We start from the raw sequence: 24,270 nt of genomic DNA, 5'->3' as shown, positions 1-24,270 counted from the left end.
ATTAGGCCTATATTCTACATCAAACTAAAAACTGCACAGCAAAAGAAACCATCGACAAAGTAAAAAGGAAACCCACTGTATAAGAAAACATGTTTTCCTATGATACATCTGATAAGGGGTTAATTTCCACAAATTTATAAACAACTTATATAATTCAATGCCAGGAAGACAAACAATCCAATTAAAAAGTGGGCAAAGGACCTGAATAGACACTTCTCCAAAGAGGACATACAGATGGCCAATAGACATATGAAAAGATGCTCAATATCGCTAATCATCAGAGAAACGCAAATTAAAATGACAATGAGATAACACCTTAAACCTACCAGAATGGCTACCATCAATAAATCATCAAACAAGTACTGGTGAGGATGTGGAGAAAAGGGTACCCTAGTGCACTATTAGTGGGAATGTAGACTGGTGCAGCCAGTGTGGAAAAGAGTATGGAGTTTCCTCAGAAAAATTATTTAAAAATGGAACTGCCTTTTGACCTAGCAAGCCTACTTCTGGAATTTATCCTAAGAATCCCAAAACACTAATTGAAAAGAGTATACGCACCCCTATATTCATAGCAGCATTATTGGTACATATAACAATGGAATACTATGAGGCTGTAAAAACGAAGGAAATCTTACCTTTTGTGACCTCTCCATGGATGAACCTGAAGATTACTATGTTACATGAAAAAAGCCAGTGAGAGAAAGACAAATAATATAATCTCACTTATATGTGGAATCTAATGAATAAAACATATTGACAAACAGGATAGAAACAGAGTCATGGATACATGGAACAGGCTGGCACTTGTCAGAGGGGAAGGGGGAAGGAAAACTGAATAAAAGAAAGTGAAGGGATTAGCCAAAGAACACATAGTCATAACCTATAAACAGACAGCAGTGTGGTGTTGGACAGAGGGAAGAGGGGGCAAGGGCTGGGTGGAGGTGGGGAGAGGAGGAAAAAATGGGTACATCTGAAAAAATCTGTTAAGCATATTTGTGAATGTCTGTTTCTGAGTTCTCTATACTATTCTTTTGATCAATGTGCCCTTCTACTAATAGTACTCTGTCTTATTACTGAATCTATATGGTAAACTTTAATATTGAGTAGAATGTTTCCTCCCATTTTATTCTTTTTTGTCAAGATTGTTATAGCTATCCCAGGCTCTGCCCTACAAATAAATTTCATAAGAACCTTGGCTATTTCTATAGAAAGCAATGTTGGGATTTCGATAGAAAATCATTAAACCTTTAGGTCAGTTAGGGAGAATTAACATCTGTATTATGCTGACCCTCCCAATCCATGAACCCAGTTATCTTTCCATTTATTTCGATCTTCTTTGATTACTTTTATCAGCATTTTCTAAAATTTGCAGCACACATAATCTTAACATGCTTCATTAAGTATACACTATTCCTAACTTGCTAAGAGTTTTTTATCTTAAAATACATGTTGAATTTTTTTGAAATGAGTTTTCTGAGTTAATAATATGATTATATAATTTTATTCTGTAGCTTGATGAATTACACTGATTGATTCTTAATGTTGAATAAGCCTTGCATATCTGGAATAAATGCCACTCAGTTATGGTTTGTAATTCTTTTTGTACATTGTTGGATTCAGTTTACCAATATTTGGTTGAAAATTTCTTATGTCTGAATTTAGGAGAGATATTGGTCTGTCGTCTTCTTTATTTGCATTATCTTTTTCTGGTTTTGGTGTCAGACTGGCCTCATAAAATGGGCTGGGAAGTATCCCTGCCCCTGCTTTATCTATTTTATGAAAGCGATTGTGTAAATTCGGTATTAATTCTTTTAACAGTCCTTTTAGAATGCTCTAGTGAAAATATGTGGGTCTGGAGATTTCTTTTCAGTATCTTTTCAATTATAAGTTCTATTTGCTTAATTATTATAGGGCTATTCAGATTATCTGCTTCTACTTGTTTTTCAGATTCCATAGTTTATACTTTTCAAGATATTGTACCACTTCTTTTACATTGTCAAATGTAATCACATAAAGTTGTCCATGATATTCATTTATTGATTTTAAATGGCTGCAGAATCTGTAGTGACATTCTTTATTTTATTTCCAATATTAGTTATTTGTGTTGTCACTCTTTTAATCTTTGCCAGTCTTGCTATAAATTAATTAATTTTATGAATGTTTGTTTCAATTGATTTTTTTCTACTTTCTATCTCCTTGGTTAATGATCTTTATTATTTACTTCCTTTTGCTTGCTTTTGTTTATTTGGATCTTCTTTTTCTACTTTGTAACATAAAATTTAGATTATATATTTAAGACCTTACCTCATTTCCAATGGAAGCTATAAACTGTAAAAAATTTATAAATTTATAAGCTACAAATTTCCCTCTAAGCAACACTTTAGCGGCAGCCCACGTATTTTAATGTGGTACTTTTATTTTTGTTCAGTTCTAGGTATTTTTTCTATTTTTAGTCTTTCTCTTTAATCCATGTATTAGAAGTGTGTGGTTTAATTTCACATGTTTAGAGTTGTTTCTGTTGTCCTGTTTTTATTGATTTTTATTTTGATTGCATTATGCTCTGAGAACACTCTATGTGTGATTTCAATTCCTTTATATTTGTTGAGGTTTGTTTCATGGTTCAGGAACTGGTCTACCTTGGTGAATGTTCCATGCATACTTGAAAAACTATGTATTGTTTTGTTGTTTTTCTGTTGTTTTTGTTGGGTAGAGTGTTCTATGTATGTCAATTAGAATCTGTTGATTTAAGTATGTTGTTCAGATTTTTTTATACTTGCTGATTTTCTGTGTAGTTTCTTAGTATTTCTGTTGCTAAGAGGGTGGTGTTAGAGACATCCACTATTATTGTAGATATGCCTAGTTCTTTTTTCATCTCAGTTTTTGCTTCTTGAATTTTGAGCCTTCACTGTTCATTATGTATACATTCAAGATCATTTTATCTTCCTGGCAGATTTATCCTTTTGCAATGCTTTCTGCCTCTAGTAGTTTTCTTGGCCCTGATATCTTCTTTATCAGATATTAATATAGGCACTCCTGCTTCTTTTTGAAATTGTTTTCATGTGTACCTTTTTCTAGCTTTTACTTTTAGCCTACCTCTGTCATTGAATTTGAAGTGAGTTTCTTGTGAAAAGCATATAGCTTTTAAATGTTTTAAATTCATTCTAACAATCTGTCTTTCGATTGGTATAATTTGAGTGGTATCATTGATATCAATATTATTGCTACAAATTTAAAGGAATCTTTTTAAATGTCTATTTCATTGTTTCTTTGGAATATTTTGAATTCTAAAATCTGCCATTTTGTTTTTCTTTCTGTTTGTTCCCCTGGAATTCACTCATTTGTTTCTCTTTTCTTGCCTTCCTATGAGTTACTTGAATATTTTTAGGTCCCCGTCTTGATTTATTTATAGCTTTTTTAAATATATCTCTTTGTGTAGTTTTTATAGTGTTGCTCTGAGTTTTACAACACACATATGCGACTTAAAATAACCTACTAGTATCAACAATTTTACCACTTTTAGTTAAGTCAGGATATGTCACTGCTATTTAAGTCTCTTTATCTTCCTAACTTTTAAATATCATTGTCTAGTGTATCAGATGGTATTATAATTTTGTTACAATTATCAAAATATGATTCATTCAACTAATTAGGAAAAGGATAGTCCTTGATATGCACCCATACCTCTGATCTTTCCATTGTTTCTTCTTATTTCCTCGGCCTCCAAGATTTAATCTTTTATTATTTCCTTTCTGGATATTCTCTAAGACTCCTCTCATTTTAATGTTTTATGAATTCAAAATATTCCAGAGAAACAGTGAAAGAGACATTTAAAAAGATCTGAGAGAGAAGACAGAGGTGATGATTCAGAGCTGGGATTCTGCCAGGAAATACCACACTAGGGAGAGAGAGGGAAGTGTGTTGCTATGAAGGGGAAAAAAGAGAAAGCAAAATTAGTCACTGCCACGATTGCCTCTTAAACAATACTAAATTGAAAGAAATATACCACTCAAACCATCCTAGAAAGGCCTTTTATTCAAACATTGAAGGTTACCTACACTGTGCCAAAAACAGCACTAAGTGATAGAATTGCAGAGTGACTCACAAATTGCTCCCGTCCTAATTCATGGTTGGATAGGAATACCTCGAAGCAGAGCCTAGGACAGGGATTCCAGCACTTACGTACTGTTAAGGGAATGCTCAAAGGAGAGAAACAGTGAGGGGAGCATGATAAGTCAGAGGATGAAGCAAGGCAACAATGAAGGCTCAGCTACAGTCTGCTTTCGTCTGATGCTAAGGGAGACCACAGGGGGCTCTGAACTGTGAGTGGCAGCACAGAGTACTCCCACCTCCCCACCTCGAGGCAAAGGATGTACTATTTGCATCGCTGTAATAGCACAATTCTCTAGCAGCCAGCACTCACAGCAACTCAGAGATGAGTGAACTGGGTGCATGAAAGAGATCTCAATGGATTCAACTACAGCTCTCTGGGTAAGAAAGTAAATGATGGTCAAATTACAGTGTAATTTGGTATCATAGTTTAGATATGTACAAAACAAGTATAAGAACAAAGGGGAAACATGAGTACGTTCTGTCTGGGGCAGTTGGAGAAAGCTTCCCACATAATTTGTGGGACCCAGTGGAAAATGAAATGTGGGACACCTTGTTCAAAATTATTAATCACCACAAAGTACTGACAGAGTATTATACCAAGCACAGGACCCTTCAAGATGTGAGGCTCTGCAACTACGCAACTTGTTCACCCCGGGGGCTGGCTCTGATGGCGAGGAATCTGAACAATGAGGAACCAGCAGGATTTGAAGGAGATGAGTTATGAGCTCTAATCTCTATTTTTAAAAGCAATTTCTGGAAGTAGAGCAGAGAATCAGTTTTGTGACAAATCCATGGTGTTTTCTAGTCAATTTAGATGCCTTACCATTTATCGTAATGCAGGAAAACATTTAATTTTCAAAATGTCTCGTGGTTTTGTGTTGCTGATTAGTTAATACTAACATCTGTAATAGTTAATGCTATCTGAAAAATAATAATTATATATATCCCTAATAGATAATGTTCTAATGTACAGTGTTCTTCAAATTATTTATGACATCATAAATTCTGTTGTTAGTTACTTCCTTTTCAGAAATAGGTTATTTTTCAGAAATAGGTAATTTTAGAGAGTTCCAATATTCATACTCAGAAGTCAAGATGGAAGACTTGGCTAAGGAGAACTACTACGAGTGTATACAACACACTATTTTTTACTACAAGCTATATTCCCATGTGAGATAAAAGATTTGGGTATTTATTCAGCTTTCATTTCATTCTAATTAAAAGCATTCTTCTTGTAAAAGCAAATACAAAACATCTTAAAACATTGTTACTCTGTACACAGAGTATGTTGTTAATAAATGCATTTAATTCTGCCTTTTCTACTCAAGCTTGTTCTAGCACACTTTCACATAAATTCAAGATTTAACAATAAATTTTAGCATGCTATAAGCTAATAAATATAAAGTGCCATATTGTTAACTTTATAAGGTGTTTAAAGCTTAAATTACATAATTTCACATATTTAGAGTATGTGAGAAAATATGTTTAATATTTAATTTCCATCAGTCATACTTAGGCATCTATGCCAAACACTATCCCATATGATTTAAATATCTTCTTCTCTCATTCCCCTCATTAGTCACCAAGATCAGCATGGAGACATCTGGGGTCATGAAGTTATCTTCAGGATTTATATCCAAGAAAGGCTGAACTTCTAGAGCTGACCTCCAGCTCCAGAAGTTTGTGGTTCTCAGTCTAAAACATAGTCTCAACTGTGTCTCATGTTTCTCTGTTGGCAACTTGTCATCTGGCCTGTTCTGGTGTCTGGAGAGCTGTGTTCCAGAGTAAACCTAAAAAAAACGAGGGGAGGAGGCAACTTACCATGAACTTGGGAATTACTCAGCATTGCTCACGATTGAGACTAAGTGCCAAGGGTCTTAGTTAAAACACAGGGTTGGGGGTGCTCCTTGGTGTTCTCCCTCCAAGCTCACACCCTCTGAATCTTATCGCATCTGTGGTCTAGTCTTTGGAAATTAGTCTACAGAGGTTACAAGTCTGCCAAACCTAATTCTCAACCATAACATCCTATCCAGCAACTCTCTCTGCCATTTTCCCGACTGCTTGGGTGCCTGAGGATTTTTAGTCACTGCAGAGTATGGTGATCCATGGGATGGTTGTGGGGTCTGCTGCAGGCCAGCCTGCTTAGATTAGAGATGGTACATAGTCATTTTTACTCTGGGGATTAGTTCCCCTTCTCCAGGTCCTGGCCCCTTCCGTATGAGTAAACTCTGTCTCTTGTGCTTTGGGATCTCAAAATCCCCTCTGGGGTGTTTATTGCTCTTCACCTGGAGGTCAGCCAGTAGAGGGAGGCACTCAGGGCACATGGGCACTCTCTCAGGAGTTCCTGAGGCTGGGCAAAGCCCACATCACTTCTCCTTGGACTTTCTCCCCAACCCAGTGCCTATGTTCTCCTAAAGCAAACATCCTCTTGCTATTTCCTTTATTTTCAGCTTTTTTCTTAATACTTACTTCTCCACAGAAATGAACAGACTGTCCTAACATAATGAATAGTGGAGGTATCAATATCTACAAAAAACAAAAAACAAACAAACAAAAAAAACCTTGGAAAGAAAGCAGATTACATGTAAAATACTATTGACTACAATGATTTTATGTATTGCTTAAGGGCTGGTCAGCCAATTTGATATGAACACAGTTACTTATTCAATATATACATTTTTAATAAAGAATTTTTTGAACCTAAAAATCCTCAAATGATATAACTTACATATAATACTTTCTAAAACAATTATTTTTCTACTTTTTATGTGTACTGTATATTTAATTAAAAGTGTGAGATAACACTTCCAAGCCCAACATTGTCAAGAAATAGCAGCACTACTTATGCACATTTTTCAGAGATCCAAAGTGACTATAAACAGTACTAATCAAGTTTGCTCTAACAATTTTACAAAGTTCTTCTAACATGCATTATACATTTTACTCCTTCTTAAATAAAGAAATAAGAGTAGACTTGAAGATGCCTTCTAAAGTTGTTTCAAAATAATCACATTGCTTCAAAAATGTACCATAAGAACAGTCAGCATTTGGTTTTCATCATTATGCCTAAGTTATATGAAGCCAGTTGGTACCTAAAGGAATGTTACAAGAAGTTAATATCATCTTTACCTCTTTCCTACAAATAGAAGCAAGATGTGAAAATACAGATTATTATACTAATAAAGACTATTGAAGACATTGAACTTATACTTTACCTAGAATTTCAATCAATCATATGCTTGATAACAGGCAATCAATCAACACTTAAATCCCTAATATACAGGAAATATGGCATTAAAATTATTCAAAAACATCTACCAATTAGTTGATATTAATCACGTTTGTGGAGCTTGGCAGCAAAACTTTTTAAAATTTAATTCAAAGGGACCTAGCATGCTATTATGTGCTACACATTGAAGAAGAGTATGAAAGCATCTTAGTTTACAATAAAGATAATCCTCAAGAAACTGTTAGATGAATGACAAATATTCCTGTGGTTCTGGTAGAACTGCAATATACATATAAGATCAGAGAGGTGAAGAGAAGCCAGTTTGGGTGAGGCTTGGTAAGCCATTGTGAGGACTCTGACTTTTTTATAGTGAAGCAGATGTATTGGGAGTTTAGGGTAGAGAACAGAAACGATCTGTCTTATTATGATCAATCTCACTGTTGAGTTGAGAAAAGAAAGTGGTGGGGTAGCGCGAAGGGCACAGAATCAGGCAGACCAGTGAAGAGGCTATAATATGGCATATACTACTCCAGGCTAGAAGTGATGGTGTATAGACCCAGGAGGCAGAGGTGAAGGTGGTAATTAACGATTCAATTCTGGGTATATTTTAAAAGTAGATCTTACATGATTTGTTGACATATTTGATTTGGGGTGAGATAAAAAAGGATTAAGATAAATCCAATGTTTTTTGGTTTGAACACCTAGACAGGGGGATTTTCCATTATCTGGTATGAAAAAACTGGTGGGAGAAGAAAGCTTAGAGATGGAGTGGGAGGTCAGATGTTCAGTTTGGGACATGGTAGGTTTGAGTTGCCTGGTAGTCATCCAAGTGGAGATATCCAGCAGACATTTGAATATAAAAGTCTGGAATTTAGGAGAGAAGTCTGGGTTGAAGTTATAATGTTGGAAGTAGCAACATTTAGTTATATATAAAGGCACTAGGATCTTAGCTCTGGAGTACTCAAGCAATCACTTCTCAGCCTTTTGGCTAAGATCAAGTGGAGTACTCAAGCATTTCTAAGTATGAAATATTAAAAGTAACCAGTCAGTGAGACTGAGCAGGAATGAGCAATAAAATAAACAGAAACTGAATGGAATATGGTTTCCTGAAAGAGTTTTGGAAACCAAGTAAAGATGTTGTTTCAGGAAGAATAAAGTGACTGTCTCTGTCACCTCAAGACTGAGGATATTACATTGGAAAAAAAACACCATAACCAAAATGGTTGGCTGAGCCCTGGCTGGTGTGGCTCAGTGGATTAAGAGCTGGACTGTGAAGCAAATGGTCACCAGTTCTATTCCCAGTCAGGGCATATGTCTGGGTTGTGAGCCAGGTCCCCAATAGGGGGCACATGAGAGGCAACCATGCATTGATGTTTCTCTCCCTCTCTTTCTCCTTCCCTTCTCCTCTCTCTAAAAATAAATAATAAATAATTTTTTTTAAAAAGACTGATAGTGAATAAAATTATTTTTAAAAACAAGTTAAAAGAAAGTGTTGACCAAAACAAGAGTAGTTTCAGTGGTGAAGTGGGGATGGAAGGAAACTTCATTAGAGTGGGTTCTAGAAGGCATTGCAGCTTTGTGACTGGAAAAGCAATGGTATGTGTTTCTAGTCATAGCATCCTGCATTAAAACAGTAACACAGAGCATTGCTAATAAATTATTTTTCTTGCTAACGAACTGTAGTCAATTCCAAGATAAAAGGAAAATTCTCATTGTCACAAAATTAGCTGCAAAATGTCTCACGCATTTTTTAAAGAGTGAAATGTCACATGTAAGTATCTCTCATTGGGAATTTAGTAAAGGGAGACATTATTAGTAACCATGTTTTTAAGATGATAGGAAGCAAAAGGCTTTGAATATATAAAAAGGAAAAATTAAATAAAACTCAATAGTTCAGAAACCATGAAAAATAAAACAGATCTTATATACTACATGGTGCTGATCAATAAATTTGAATATAATTTTTCTAAAGTGAAAAATAATAAGAGGAAAGGACTAAGATGCACAAAGCATCACTATCTTAAGCAGTTTTACTATAAAGGGGAAGAGATAAATGAGATGATATCTAGAGTAAAATATGGACTCAAGATAAGGATTTATAAAATGAGAAAAATTACAGTATATTTTTCCACAGATGTGAATGACCTAATAGTGAGGAAAAAAAGTTTATGTCTAAAGTAGACAGGGTGGCTGGAGGAATATCCTTCAGTTGGCAAAAGGTGATGGGATCTAGTATATTAGTGGAATGATTAGCTTTTAACTGAAGCATAATTAGTTCACTGATAAAAACCGGAGGTAAGTCAAAGAACAATAATATATGGATACAGATGTCGATGAATAGGTTGCTGCAGTGATAGTAACTTTTATAATATGCTTTGTTTCTATTTTCTCAGTAAAAATGAGGACAGTGGGGGTGGGGTGTTGGTGTTTTGAACAGATGTAAAGAATAAAAAACTCATCTAGGAGAATAGAGGAGCAAATGGATTAGGCAAATGTAATAGGATTGCCTGGAAGCACTAACAAAACACCTGGTTTAGTGATCATGAATTTAGAGTGAATTTCAACATAGCATGCATTGTTTTCCAGACATGTTCAGCTGCATAGGTACAACAACATACTAAGCAGAAAATTGTGTTTTACTAAGTCTGGGTGAATATGAAAGAGTGAGAAAGGGGCAAAGGAGTAAGTGCTTGAGTCTACCAATGAGCGGTTATAGTGATGGGCCACGAAATTTGAGTGGATAACTGAAAATTGAAGCACAAGTCAAAATGTGAGAAAATGAGTCGACAGTAACAAGGCATAAAATAAAGAAATTGCAGCTCCTGATGAGTTTGGAGAATCTTTGGAATTGGTGTCCTTGTGGAAGTGAATGGAAAAACTACATAGTAGTTGGAGAGCGGTCTCCTTGAAATTAAGATTAAGGGGAGGTTGAAGTTACTAACAGCGATACGATCTAGATCACGGCATTGAAATTGAGGGACAGAGGTCGAGTAGATGATGATATAATTTGAAGAGAAAACCTAAGGAAATGATATGATACACTTGGGGTAGTGGGAGATATTGAAATCACCTAGAAATGTTTTATAGGAACTAATGTCAACCACAATCTTCTGCCTGCAAGAGCTAGCTGTCAAAGTGTAGGTGATGTTCAGCTCCAGTCTGTTGAATTAATAGGTAAAATCAGATTTTATTATAGAAGAAAGCTTGAAATTTAATGATAATCAACATCATCCTTAGTCTTATTCCCTACTTCCAGTTTCTTGTTCTCTTTCTTTCTCTCCCTTCTTTCCTTCCTTCCTTCCTTCTTCCTTCTTCTCTTTCTCTCTCAATCTCTCTCTCTCTCTCTCTCAATCTCTCAGTATTGTTCTTCCAATTTACTTTAGGTAATCAATTGAATTGATTAAATTTGAAAGGATAAACTTTGGAGACAAAATCCACTTGAGAGGAGGACAGAGGCATTACAAGATTTATACACCTATGTTCTTATTGCAAAAGTTCTTTCCTTATTTTATATATTGGATATAAACAAATCAAAACAAAAAATGCTGATATGGAACCATCCATTCCACAGAATTGGTTTTAGTAAAAAAAAAAAAATTCTCTCTTTCTATCACTTGATAGAAAAATAATTGTGATATACAAAAGCATATCACAAAATAGTATCATTACACACTCCTTTTCTGTGAAGCAATTTCTTACATGGGTAAATTGCATGCAATTTATTTGGATATTAATAGGAAAAAGACAGAAGTGTGGCAAATTTCAGAATATAAGTAAATGAGTGAGATTAAAATCAAATTCACACTAACTTTTCTGTGGAAAAATAACACCTTTCTCAGTACAATCTAAATATAGGGTTTGTTTTTTTTTTAATTTTGTTTTTTCTCCCTAGGATGTAGTAGACATGACATAATTTTTAAGGTCTCAATTATGTATTATTCTTGTATACCAGCTGAGACTAATTTTAAAAATGTATCTAACTAGTATAATTAAAGTTATTTTGGTCTAATTATAGTGTATACTAGGAAGATAAAACTGTTATTTTAAAGTGTCATCTGTCTTTACCTAGAAATCAGTTGTATTTGATTTCTTTTGAATCAAGGAAATACAACATAAATCCCCAATAAGTGAAGCTTTTGGAACCTAATAGTTCATCACAAAAGTCCCTGAGGTTTGACATTTGGCACCCATAATGTGAGGCTATTGTGAAAGCACCACTCAGGGGCTTTGTGGAGAAGTGCAGAGGTGTGAGCACCCAGACCAGGCAGGAGGCCAACATGATGGTTGTCTATGGAGGAAATGATGTGCCTGGATGAGAGCCATGGCAGTGAAAACGGGCAGGTGTCAAGGATCTAAGATCTCTTTTTAAAGCTCTAAAGAATCGACATGATTTGGTGATAGATGAGATTTCAATTAAAATTGAATCTTCCAAAAGATGACTTATAAAAACATCCAAGAAAGCAATGCTTCTTAAAGCTAGTATTATACAAATTAATGCAACACTCTGAATGCACTCCTTGAAAAAATTGCCTCAATTCTTTTTATATGATGCAGTTCCTAAAGGCTCCCAAATACACTAATGCTATTTTCAAATAATCAGGACCACCTTAGTAGCAGATAGAGTAGGAAGACCATGTGATGCCTCAAAGACTGCCCCTCCTACTACATTGCCCAAGGCTTGTTTCCCTGGGATTTCACTACTAGCAATGCCTTTTGCACCTGTGGCAATATGATGAGCTGAGCTGATATGGACAGCCCCTTTCCCAGCTACCTACAATAAGTACATATATGCTTACTGTGAATGAGTAGAAATAAACCTTCATGAAAGAATATGAGCAAATATAAAATGCCAAATCTCAATCAAAATCTCTAAGGCAGGAAATAATAGAACAATATCAAATTGGGTTTAAAATGCTTGAGATAAATTTCATTTAACTTGAAGTAATTCAGTTCTCACTTGAGATTCAAATAATCCTGAAAAGTATAATATCTTTAACATCAAAAATGGAAAATATTATAGGATAGAGTTTAGTTCCTAGAATTGGATTAATCACCATGGGATGTGCATGACCAATTTTTCTTCTTTTATTTATATTATACTGGACCGTCATGAACTGAACAACCAATTCCAGATCTAGAACACTGATAATAATTCACACCTATTATTTTCTAATCCCTTTGCCTTTAATATTCTTATCAGATAATTGAGAGTTGAAGTATATAAGACAGATAAAGAATAGCTACTTGAGATTAGAAACAAAAGAACTTTGTGAATTAATGCAAGAGAGGTAGGGAAAAAAAGACAAATTTTGTCTACTCTGTGATTCAGTCAAGGGCTTCCTAGATATTTTATATCAACATATCAGTCAATATATTAACAACTTATTCAAATAATAAAGACATTAAAGTTTGTTCCCCAATTCTTTTCTTGAAAAATCATAAATAGAAAGTAACACAAAGGTGGTAATAACATTTCATTCAAAGCATTTCTTAGAAATAGTAAACTATACTTCCATTTAGCTAGGCTAGCTTCAATGAGAATTCTCCTCTAATAAGTACTATCTCAACTATAGTATTATCTTGCACATATACAACCCTCACTGATTCTAATAATAACCATATGACTATAAAAAAATATAAGACTTCCCAATTCTAGGAATGTCTTCATATAGGTATGTGATTCCAATAATGCCACCTGGATTAACTATAACCAAAAATTCTTAAAATGACAGCTGATGTTAAAATGTACCTATCTACTATAAGTCACTTTTCAAATTTATGGATGGCAGTGTTTTACATTGGCAGTCTGAAGCAATTGTCATTTTTGTCACTTTCCTCTAAATGTCATCTCACACATTGGGCCAAGAGAAAACATAAAATAAGTACATTTGGATTTATTCACAGGCAGAAATTAGCAAGCAGAAACTTTTTTAAAGAACACCTTTATGACCCATAGAATTTCCTTTTGAGGTAATAAAAATATTTTTTCTTCATGTATATTATATACTTTAATTTTTGAGATGAAGTATCATCCAAGATTTCACATTAACAGGGAGACTATTTTCAGCTCAAATATTTATATAAATGCATTACATTTATATACATTCATTACTCATATACATTTATATATCTATACCTGCTTAAACTTTCTTGGGCAGCCTTCTTGTATTGCTTAGTATTCAAGTATCTTGGCTTGAAAAATGAGAGGACGGTTGAACTGTTTTTCTTACCATCCATAACGATATTCACATTTTATAAAATGACTTTCACTTTTAAATTTTTTATAGTAATAGTCATTTTTGAATTGCTACTTTTAACAGTTTTATTTTATCATTCATAACCTCTGTCAAAACAAATACAACTGCATATGACAGAAGGTAATGAAAGCTTATGTCACTCTCCTGTAATAATAGGATACTGTTTCATAAATCAATTAGCACCTACACAAGGAAATTAATGGAGGAAAAACATTGAAAACATACCAAGTTAGTTCCTCTACTCAGGAAAGAGCTGAATTAAATTTTGGTCACTACTAAGATATATATCTTAGTTCGGTTCAACATTTCTAAAGGAGTATGAAAGAAATAAAAGTTGCAAATCCTAAATGCCTAATCTATTACTGCTCTAGAAAACATTGTATAAAACTTAAGATGTTTATCCATCCCATATATATATATATGTATGTACACACACACACATATACACATATATATCCCTTCTACATCATATATGTCCTATACACACATGAGGTCTGTCCATAAGGTATCCAGCCATGTACTATGAAAAATAGAGACATTTACTGAAGAAGATACAAGATACAAGAAACATTGTACATAGGACAGTGACATCTCAGTCCCCTTCAGAGTAGACACCCACAGTTCATCTCCAGTTATGACCTTCTTTAGGAAATCTGGTTCACTGGTAGCAGTTTGAATCAAGTTATTAGCAACTGCAGCACGATGTTCCTTCTGCTCTGGTAGCAGAAGCTGCAGAACAAATTTTGCCACTACACATGTCATGCCAAGATCCTGCATCAAAATCTCAGAGACAGTAGTTTTGGGAATCTCCAAATCATCTTCTAGTTCTCTCACTGTCAGTCACCGATCTTTGGATCTTTGTTGATTGCAGCCTGTACACGTTCATCATCCTCAGGTGTTCTGTTTATTGCAGGCCTCCCAGAACATGGATCACTTTCAACAGATTCTGGACCATCTTTGAAGTGTTTGCACCATATTTTTATTTGTCCTGCACTCATTGCATCATCCCTAAAATTTGATTCAGAATCATTGCTCTATTCACTCAGTTATTTTGAATGTGATGGCCACACAGTACACACGCTCACTCAACAGCGTCTACTGCCCCCACTGACTAGTACAGTGAAGTCATCATTGTTCATGTATGCGCATTCCAGTCTACTCTCCTTGGCTGCCAGGTTACATGGATGTCATGCAAACCATTCTCATTATATTAACAATGGTTGGACTTCTTCTGGGCAGACCTTGTATATATACATGGTATCTATATACATAGATAGATAGATACCTGATAGATAGATGATAGATAGATGATAGATAGATAGATTCCTTCCTTTTGACTTCTGTTCCTTTTAGGCCTTGGTAATCACATACTATTCTTTTCTCAAAGCCTACTTGCCTTGACCTTGCCAAATAATGCCATGTAATCCTTCATTTCTATAGTAATCTCATCTCCTGTTCTCTACAAACTCCCAAAAAATCTAAGAAATTGGGATCTTAACAAACTAAAGCTAAAATATTTTAATGTCTTGCCTCTCTAGTAGTACATATATATTTTAAAAGGAAAGCTTCATTTTATTCCTCCAATAAAATTTTAAGAAAAGATGATTTACTCTGTTCTTCCACAAGAAAAAAGAAAACTATAATAATGGGATTTTAAGTAAAATTTAAGTAAAAATTAAAAGTTTTTAAAAGTACAAAATTTAAGTAAAAATGCTAGGCAGCTACCTACTTTGTATGTTTTTAAGAACTTCCTTGAATTTAAGCTCCAGAAATGACCTTCCATGTATCTTATGTGACACTTTCATTTTCTTTCAAATCCATCCAAATCTCTCCATCTTCCTAACCACACACAACCATCATCAAACTAATAGAAACAAATCATCATCTTTCTAAGGTATCAATTTATATTCTTTCCAGGCCATTCCATCTGCTTTCCACATCGCATGTCGAGAATTGGTTTCTCTGTAAGTATAAAATTAATAACATTCAGTAAAAAAAATGGTTCTCTATTATTCTTACAATACAAAACATACTCTTACTCCACAAAGACCTACCTCTAGTGCCTCATCTGCTACCATGGTCTCCCTTGCTCTCTGCATCCCAGCCACATCAGTGTCTTTCCTTCATGCTCACCAGATTCTCCCTACCACCAAGTTAATATTTCCTCATCGATTTCACCTAAGAACAACTATCACTTCCTCAGGAAGCCATTCATTACCTCCCAAACCAAGTTCTCCTCCCCATGATAAGCACAAGAAATGCCACATACCACCCCTTCACATAGTTTGAATTATACATCTATTTGTATGATTACTTAATATCTTTCTTTAACTACTGTTCTATAAATTCACAAAGGCAAAAACTTTATACCTTTGCTCAACAATTCATCCCTAGTTCCTAGCATTGTACCTGACACATCATAGGTGCTCCATAAATATTTGTTAAATTAATAAATTGTTCTGAGACATAATAGTAAATACCACCTCATCAACTAACTAAAGCCTCAGCTTTGATGCTTTGCCATCTCTTTCAACTTAATCTAACAAATATCTATTTTTTTAGTTTACTTTGTGGCCAGCACAAAGGTGAATAAGATAGCTTCTACCCCCAAGAGGCTGTAGCCCGAAAGTACCAAATGACGTACAAAAAAAAAAAGTGATAACAACTGAGGAACTGACCGCTTAGTACAAGGCCACCACTGTTATAAGAAATAAATACATATGACCCTTAAACAACCCTATGAGGGAGGCACTGTCATTAACTTTTACAGCATCACACAGGTATTAAACAGAGGAATCAGATCCTGACTCCAGGTGGTCTGTGTCCAGAGCTATTGTTCTTAGCAATACAACACTGCCTCTTGTGAGAAAGATATGAGCATAATAAAGTCATATAAAAAGTTCTACAAAATCCAATTGGTTAAGAAACTTGCAGAGGAACAATAATATTTCATTGGGTTCTGAATGAGTAAGATATGGTCTCCAGGGGGAAAAAAATATGTGGAAGGAGGAGGACAATCTAGGCAAAGGGAAGAGTAGAAAACAAATGACAAAGTCTTAAATGTGCACTTACATTTAAGGACCAACCAAGTAAGTCAGAGGGAGTGCTAGAAGTCAGATGAAAATCAGCTTGAGGTAAGGAGAGGAAGGACTTTGCGTCCTTCCTAGGCTAAAGGATTTTTAATTTATTTTATAGGTTGTAAGATAGCACTGAAGGATTTTAATCAGGTATTACTATTATGAAAATGATGTTTGGCATATTTTGTTTTGGATAGAATGCAAGAATCTTACTTGTTCTTTATAGTCTCTTGATAACATCATTTCTACCACTGCCTTCGTATTACACCTCAGTTCTCCATTCTTCCAGGAAGCCTTGCCTGATCACCTTTCTTCCACTAAATCAGATTCTCTCTTTTAATTTTTTAAAATCATTTAATTATTCTCACATCTTCCCTGGAGTTTTATTCTAACATCTACTACAGCTTGGAATTATGTGTCATGGGTGATCCAAGGTTGTGAGCTAAGTAAGAGTTTATGTGCATATAAAACTGGGAGTCGTCAGTAGTTAAAGCCATAAGGATAAATGAGATAGAAAAGGAAAGACGTGCCAGATGGATGACAAAGAAGCAGATGTGAAATACCAGTAGAGCACCATTATAGTAAGCTTAGGCAGAAGAAATAGATCCAGGAGATAGAGTCCCCAAAAGACCCATGGAGGCAGAAGGTAAACTAGGAGAGGGTGCAACATGGTAGGCAGGAGGTGAGATAACATCAAGGAGGTGTTGGTGTTGAGTGACAAATGCTGAAAAAAGATTAAGTAAGATGAAGATTTTTTAAAATCAGTGAACTTAGCCTTTTCTAGACGATCTCCAATAAACAGTGCAAGGAAATCTGATAGATATCTAAGAATTGAGAAGGAAAAGGACCAAACGCAGAGTACACCATAAAGATACTCCGTAGTAAAGAAAACCATCAGGGTTCAATCCAAGTTTAGAGTAGAATTGTTCAGACACTAAAAGAAAACAATCTCAGTTTATCAGTTCCATGTAATTCCTCAGGTTTTCTGTAATAATTCTGATTAATATTTCCTACCATGGGCTGGAGATAGGTGTCTTTCAAAATCCTGCAAAAAGATCTTAGACCTAATATTTTGTCATACCCCGTCCAGGAAGTTAACACTGCTTATTTACCCTTTCCTGCCCTACTTTGTACACTTCACCCCCTAAACTTATGTTTCACACTAGAGTTTTATAAATTGTGCACTGGATTAAATTCTTACTATATGAAGAGCATTTATTCAGCATCTCTTATTTGTCTGTTTCTATCTAGGAAAGATAAGAACCACCTGAATAAAGGAAATGTGCAATTTTAACTCACCTGATAAGCGGGTAGGTAGTGCAAAGCTCAAAGAAGGCATCAGTTTAAACTGACTTGCCTTCTATGGCGTTAGGGTAAAGTATTTGATGGGCAAGGTAGCTCTGGCTACAGCTTGGTTTTCAATATGAATAAAAATCATTGAGGTAGGTGATTTCTGTCTCATATCATCAATCAAAATACAAAGCATTCATGTTTTATTGTTCCCTTATTTAACAAATCACCTTTTGAACTGATATTTGCAAAATTTCAAAACAAATTCCAAATGCTGATAAAATTAATTTCTGACTCACAATGGTCTAGAGTAAAATTGTGATTTGCTCACACTACACAAATTTGACTCATTTGCCTAAGCATTTGATAATATAAAAATTATGGGAGAGGGAGTATATCATGGCCTTTTCTAAAATCAGTTATCCACAATCAAGAATAATTAAAATGGACTACCCACAACATGGCAGTATTTCAAATTATTTACCATATTGTAAAATATTGGGCAGTGGGGCAGAACTGAGCAGAACCACTCACTGTATTATAACTTTAGCAAAATGATCAGAATAATTAAAATTCATCCTGAAAAATGAAAAAGTATTTTTCAAACTACCATTTTATATGCTTCATTTTTCTCTATTATGTTACAAACAAGAAAATAATTAAACTGATAAATAGTACATCAAAAATAGTACCATATTTGAACACTGTATAAACTTTTCTCTGTGTTTAATAATGTTGAGAGAAGTTTAAACTGTTAAGAAAGCTCTTAGAACCCTATCCAAATTACATGAATATTTTTTAAATTTTTAATTAATTTCAATAAATTAGTTGTAATTTATATATACTTATATTTATGTATAAGTTGAACTTAATGAAGACTACATTATTTTAATTACAAAGGAAAGCACCTACTGAGAAAAATTGAGTGCAATGTTAAACACAATGCACCAATTCCATTTTTAATACCTTTGTTCCCACTTAAAGTAATTTAAATTCAACAAGCAATAACATATTTAAATTACAACTCTTCAAGAGCAGTAATAAGATAAGCTAGAGTTAGGAAGGCTCAGGTTATCTTACAAACTTTCAGAAAGTTTGATGATTAAAGCACTGATCTGTGCTCGCTGTGACCATGTATTTCACAAGCTTCAGTGGATTTTTTTTAAACCCCAGTTTCAGAACAATCAGGCATAGATACCTGTCATTTTAGTTATTTACCCACATTTTAAGTAAATAATATCATCTTCCATTTGGTTATTCCAGTAATTGTGAGAACTTAGAAGATCCAGGAAATCTAAAGTGCCACAAGGAGCACGTAGGCGGCCTGATGGAAGGAAAAAAGTTTTTAAAAAAAGAACTAAAATCATTTCCTGTGGTTAAAGTTTTAGAACCTAGTTCAGAATAGTCTACCAATATTGTGGGTTTGTTGGTATCTTATTTATGAGCATCGGAAACAGACTTGCATGGGTGCCATGCCTTGAGTAGGACGCACGTGTGAGACAGATGGAATGTGTATTTCTATCAGTTGTAATTAAAGACTTATGGAATATACTGCCAAATACTACAAATATTAAACCATTTTAGAATAAATTTACTATTGCTTTGACAGCAGTTTCAACAAAATACCTGGCTATTCCAACAAAGGAGAAGATTGAGTATATTGAACTACTAGAATTATTGCAATTTAAAATATGATAGTTTGATGCAGTTTATTTTTATTAAATAGTGTAAGTCCCACAAATTTAAATTTAAGATTTTTATTGTAATAAAATACATTAAGCTCTTTTATGTGAAAAATTAGGAAACAGCTTTCAAATGAGCTCTCCCAAGGAGAAATTAATAAGTCAGAGAGAACAAAGTCAAAGATTGACCACTGAATGAAACTACTTTCCATGTGGTGGAAGACGGCCACCAGGACACCATTCTCTCACGGTTTCTCACTATGTTCTGGGACTCCTTTCTCAATAGTGCCAAACGCTTCAGAGAGATGAGTTCGGAGAGCACTATCCAATGACAAATGGACTGATTAACTAGAAGGCACTGGTGATGCTGGCAAGGGCAATTTTAGTTGAGATGGAAGTTCAGCGCAGACTGCAGTGGTCTGAGGACTAAATGAAAGTTTAGATAAGAGTTCTCGGAGGAGAGGCTGCGGCGCTGAGTAGAGGAGGCAGGAAACTGAAAGGGAGCAGGAGCTGGGTGGGTACCATGGCCTGGAGCACCACCATCACAAGATCCAAGTTCTGCAGCAGCAGGTGGATGATGCGAAGGAAAGGGCCCAGTGCAGAAAGCGGAGGGAGAAAAAGGGACCCAGGAACAGGCTGAGGCAGAGGCTGAGGCGGAGGCTGAGGCGGTCTTCTTGAACCATAGGATCCAGCTGGCTGAGCAGAAGCAGGACCGTGCTCAGTAGTGCCTGGCCACTGCCCTGCAGAAAAGCTGGAGGAAACTGAGGAAGCTGCCGAGGACAGCAAGAGCGGTATGAAGGTTATTGAAAACCGAGCTTTAAAAGATGAAGAAAAAAATGGAACTCCAGGAAATCCAGCTCAAAGAAGCTAAGCACGCTGCAGAACAGGCAGGTAGATAAGTATGAAGAGGTGGCTCCTAAGTTGGTGATTACGGAACGAGACTTGCAACACACAGAAAGGTCAAACCAGGAAGGTGATTCCAGGAGGAGTTAGCCCACCCCCCAAAAAAGTGATGTTCAGGTTTCAGCTTTAAGGTATTTGGGGTAATTTTTTTTAATCAGAAGTGACCAAACAAATTAAAATGGTGATACCTCTCTGTCTGAGACCAAATCCTTGTCCCATCTCTACCCTTTTCTCAATGGTTCACATAATGGATCATGTGCCCCTTTTACTAAAGTGACCAGTTATTTGCTCTCATGCTTCCTTGAAAGAAAGAAAATTATGTTTTTGCCACTGATTTAGTCATATGACTCTCAACTCATTAGCCTTTTCTAGGTCTGACGCTGCTAATTCTAAAAGTTCCATCTTATTCTGCTTTTGTATCAGTTACAAAATGCTGGAGAAATCCTAAATAGTTTATGTACAAAACTGTTTTTAAATTTTATATTATTTTGAAACTTTGCTCCTTTGGGATTGGGGCTCACTGGCCACCGCGTCTGGCTGTGACTGATTTCTCTCTACAGCTTATGCTGGCAGGGACCTGATCTTTAAGTTTCTTTCCTTACCCAGTACCCCCTTTTTGATGAAGTTTCTGTGAGGTCTGTTACGTGCACCTCCCGCAGCTCACTGGCTTAAAGTATACTCTCCTTGGTTTCTTTGGGGGTCAATTGGGAGACAGAGAAACCAAAAGTGTAACTATTTTGATACTGAAAATGTCTTTTTAAAATAAAGAACCAGCCCCTCCAAAGAAAAGAGTTTTTCCCCAAAAATAAAATTTAAACATATTGCAAAACAGAAATGCATAAGGCTGTCATTAAAATACAAAAAATAATAAAATAAATGTGTCTAAAATCTGTAGAGCTTATCTACCTATTAATGACCATTTTATATAAATTAAAGATGCAAAATGATAAAGTTAATGAGAAGTTAGGAAACAGTTCGTCACCATCCTCTAGAATGGGGGTTGAAGTCAGAGAAATAGTAATTTTATGTTTATCACATATCTTATAAAAAAATTACCAAGATGAGATAGAGGAAACAAGCTAAATTCCACTGATAGGTGAATAAAGGAATACACACACACACACACACACACACACACAATCACACAATGGGATATTATTTAGCCATAAAAAAGAATGAGATCCTGCCATTGCTAAACGAAAATACGTCAGAGAAAGACAAATACCATAAATCTCTCTTATATGTAAAATATAAAAGAAACAAATAAACTCATAGATACAGAGAATAGATGGGTGGTTTGTTGTGGGGTGGTGCATTGTGGGGAGGGTGCAGGGTGGGCAAAATGAGTGACATGGGTCAAAATGTGCAAACATCCAATTATAAAATAAATAAGTCTCGGGTATGTAATATACATCATGGCAAATATAGTTAATAATACTGTAATGCATATTTGAAAGTTGCTAAGAAAGTAAATCTTAAAGCCCTGATCACAAGAATAAAAATTTTGTAACTATGTATGTTGATAGATGTTAACTAGATTTATTGTGGTGATCATTTTGCAGATATCAAATTATTATATTATACACATGAAACCAATATAGCATGTGAATTATACTTGTTATTTTTTTAAAAGAAGAAATAACACTAAAACGGCCAAAGTAGCTCCAGTACCTGAACTACTACATGCACCCACCCACTAAAATTAATACAATAATACAATGAGTTAAATTCCCTCCTTAATTTTCAGAGATTTCTACACTTAGATGAAGATGAAAAAATCTACATACAAAATGTTAGTTAGGTAGAGACATATCTAAGTGAAAATACAAAAAGGTAAAAATTAAAGGGATTAAAAAGTATATGAGGCAAAAGCCAGTGATATGTACAGTAATGTAGAAATGTTAATGTCAGAAACATTAGAGTCAAGCTTTAAATCATTACATGGTAAAAATATCAGTGTTCTAGAAAGCAAATTCAAGTTTGAAGATAATACTGTTATACTATATTACAAAAATAAAATAATATACCTAGTAAAACATTAAGTTCAATAAAAATCCTAAACTAAACATGGCACATCCAGATTATGATAGTATCGTTAAAAGTAACGTTACATGAAATTACTACCTTAAAGAGTTATCTGTACTCCTGTGTTCATTGAGGCATTATTTACAATAGCCAAAATATGGACACAGCCTTAGTGTCCTTCAGCAGATGAATGGATAAAGAAAATGTGATTTACATATATTGGGTTGGCCAAAAAATCTGTATAGTTTTTTCCATAAAATAAAAGACACATTTTTCATTTACAGCAATAATTTTATTGATTTAGGTATTTTGAGTATGTCAGCTATCTCCCACGTGGTATAACATTGATTGTTCTCAATTAATGTCTCACTTTGATTCCTGTCAATTTCAACTGGTGTACATGACCATGGAGCATCATCCAGCGAGACATCTCTAGCATGAAACTTTGCAAACCACTTTTGACACATTCAGTCACAGCATCTTCTCCATACGCTGCACAAATCTTTTTCTGTGTTTCAATTGCATTTTTACTTTTCTTGAAGTAATAAAGCTTAATATGCCAAAAATGTAATTTTCTTCCATCTTCAATATTAAAGTGCCTACGCAAATATTCACCTATTTTGATGTTTTTTTAAATGCATGCTGATATGACAGCTGTCATAATACAATCTAACAAAATTGTTTTGAATTACGTTAAACATTACTAAGTTCTATTAGAGCCATCTGATAGAAGAAACTAAATGAACTGTTTAGCCAACCCAATATCATGGCATATTATTCAGTCTTAAAAAAAGGATGGGAATCTTGACATTTGCAACAGCATAGATAAACCTGAAGGATATTATGCGAAGTGAAATAAGTCAGACAGAGAAAGACAAATACTGCATGGTATTATTTATATGTGGAATGTAAAAAAAAAAAAAAAACAGGCAAACTCCTAGCAATAGAAGAATTGGTGATTGCCAATGGCTAGGGTGTGGGAGAAATAGAGGCTGGTAAAAGGGTAAAACCTTCTGAAAATCAAGATGGCGGAGGAGTGAATGGAAGTCACACTCATCTCCTCCCAGGACCAATCTGGAATTACAACTAAACTGTGGAGAAATTGCCTGGAACAAACAACTGAACAATAGTGAGAGGAGCCTTATAACCTTGGACGGATAGAAGAATCAGCTTTAGCACAACCTAACTGGTGAGGGGTACGGTAGAGACTCAAGAAGGTGGGCGGGGCGCCCAAGGGTGGCAGCACCAAAAGGATATTGAAATGGCCAGTTGGATCCCCCTGAGAAGAGCAGGGTCTAAACCATAAGTGAGGATCTCCAGCCTACACACCAGAGCCCAAAAAGCAAATGGATAACAACCAGCTGTGAAAAGCGGCAGGGTTAGTCTCTGCCAGAGACAGGCAGCTGGAGATGGAAAGAGCCTTTTAAAGGACAAATATATAACTTTATATTTGCAGCCACTTACTCTGGTCTCCAGCAAAGTTGTGGGCAGAGTGGGATAGAGATGCCTGAGGAGAGACTGGGGAAGGAGCCTAAGGGGCAAGTACCGAAAGAGTAGCCGGCGGGATCCCAGTGCTGACTCATCCCCCATGCAGCAGCAGCCATCTTACTTAGGCAGACCATGCCCCTGAGTGGCACCAGCATGAAAGGACACAATAGTCCCACCCCCAGGAGGGACTCTGCCCCGCCCTTTGGTGT

At 35.3% G+C, this 24,270-nt stretch overlaps 1 protein-coding gene and 1 pseudogene across 1 annotated transcript in view; one reads left to right on the top strand and one right to left on the bottom strand.

Moving 5' to 3' along the window:
* LOC129087350 (tropomyosin alpha-3 chain-like) overlaps positions 1-20,638 on the top strand; it is a 50,131-nt pseudogene extending 29,493 nt beyond the window's left edge.
* Positions 1-24,270, bottom strand: part of CFAP299 (cilia and flagella associated protein 299) — a 506,080-nt gene that overhangs the window by 380,437 nt on the left and 101,373 nt on the right. The window lies entirely within an intron of this gene.

The sequence above is a fragment of the Pteronotus mesoamericanus genome, unplaced genomic scaffold (genome assembly GCF_021234165.1).
Source record: "Pteronotus mesoamericanus isolate MK-2021 breed Mesoamerican mustached bat unplaced genomic scaffold, CSHL_Meso_final contig_130, whole genome shotgun sequence".
NCBI lineage: Eukaryota > Metazoa > Chordata > Mammalia > Chiroptera > Mormoopidae > Pteronotus > Pteronotus mesoamericanus.
The sequence above is the reverse complement of the archived record's forward strand: the minus strand, read 5'-3'. Positions and strand labels throughout refer to the sequence as shown.